This window comes from Propithecus coquereli, unplaced genomic scaffold (assembly GCF_000956105.1).
Source record: "Propithecus coquereli isolate 6110/MARCELLA unplaced genomic scaffold, Pcoq_1.0 Scaffold120, whole genome shotgun sequence".
In the NCBI taxonomy this organism is placed as follows: domain Eukaryota; kingdom Metazoa; phylum Chordata; class Mammalia; order Primates; family Indriidae; genus Propithecus; species Propithecus coquereli.
In genome coordinates, this window is record NW_012136081.1 from 1,750,113 (window position 1) to 1,751,615 (window position 1,503).

Genomic DNA, 1,503 nt, shown 5'->3' on the forward strand with positions numbered 1-1,503 from the left:
TTGTATTAGAAATTCTACTTTAAAAAATGAGAAGATTGGCATTGTTTACATTCCTGGGATTTGCCCCAAGAATCCAAAGGTGGTTCACCATACAAAAACCAATCAACATAATACTTTACATTAATAGAATGAAGGAAAAAAACCTCCACATGATCTACTCAATTGATGCAGAATAGAATTTGGCCAAATCCAACATCCTTTTATGAAAAAAAAAAAACACTTAAAAAAAAACCTAGAAATAGAAAGGAACTTTCTCAACATGATAAAAGCCTTATGTGAAAAACCCACAGTTAACATCATATTCAATTTCAATGACTTAAAGCTTTTCCTAAGATAAGGAAGCTTTTCCCCTAACATAAGAATGCTCACTTTTACCACTTCTATTCAACATAATACTGAAATTCTAGCCAGAGCACTTAGGCAAGGAAAAAAAAGTATCTAAATTGGAAAGGAAGAAGTGAAACTATCTCAATTATTTGTAGATGATATGATCTTATAGGTAGAAAACCCTAAAGAATCCACAAAAAATAACTGTTAGAGCCAATAAATAAATTCAGCAAAGTTGCAAGATACAGAAATCAACACACAAAAATCAGCTGTGTTTCTATAGGCTGGTAATAAGCATTCTGAAAAGAAAATTAAGAACATGATTCTACTTACAATAGTGTCAAAAAGAATAAAATACTTAAATTTAACCAAGAAGGGTAAAACTTATACACTGAGAACTATAAAATATTACTGAAAGAAATTAAAGAATTAAAGAGTAAGACATCCTCTGTTCAGGGATTGGAAAACTTAATATCATTAAGATAACAATACTAGCCAAAGCAATCTGCAGATTCAATGTAGTCCCTATCAAAATCCAGATGACTATTTTTTTGCAAAAATGGAAAGAGCCTTCCTAAAATTCATATGGAATTTCAAGGGAATCCAAAAATCCAAAGCAATTGTGAAAAAGAATAAAGTTGGACTCATATTTCCTAATTTTAAAGCTTACTACAGAGCTACAGTTATCAAAACTGCATAAGGACAGACATATATTAATGGAGAGTTGAGAGCCCAGAAATAAACCCTCACATCTGTGGTCAACTGATTTTCAACTGGCGTGCCAAGACCATTCAATGAGAAAAAGAACAGTCTCTTCAACAAATATTAATAGTTCTGGGAAAACTGAATATCCACATGCAGAAGAATAAACTTGTATTCTTACCTTACACAACATACAAAAGTTAACTAAAAATGTATCAATGACCTAAATTTAAGAGCCAAAACTATAAAACTCTTAGAAAAATACCACAGGGGCAAACCTTCATGACTTTGGATTTGGTTATGGTTTTTTAAGTCTGATACCAAAGAAAGAGACATCACAAGAAAAATAAATAAATTGGACTTCCTTAAAACTTAAAAATTTTGTGTGTCAAGCTGGGCTTGGTGGCTCACGCCTGTAATCTGGCACTTTGGGTGGCTGAGGCAGGAGGATCGCTTAAGGCCAGGAGTTCCAGA

At 32.5% G+C, this 1,503-nt stretch overlaps 1 protein-coding gene across 1 annotated transcript in view; it reads left to right on the forward strand.

Annotated features, from left to right (window-relative positions):
- LOC105827328 (chromosome unknown open reading frame, human C11orf85) overlaps positions 1-1,503 on the forward strand; it is a 49,431-nt gene that overhangs the window by 19,419 nt on the left and 28,509 nt on the right. The window lies entirely within an intron of this gene.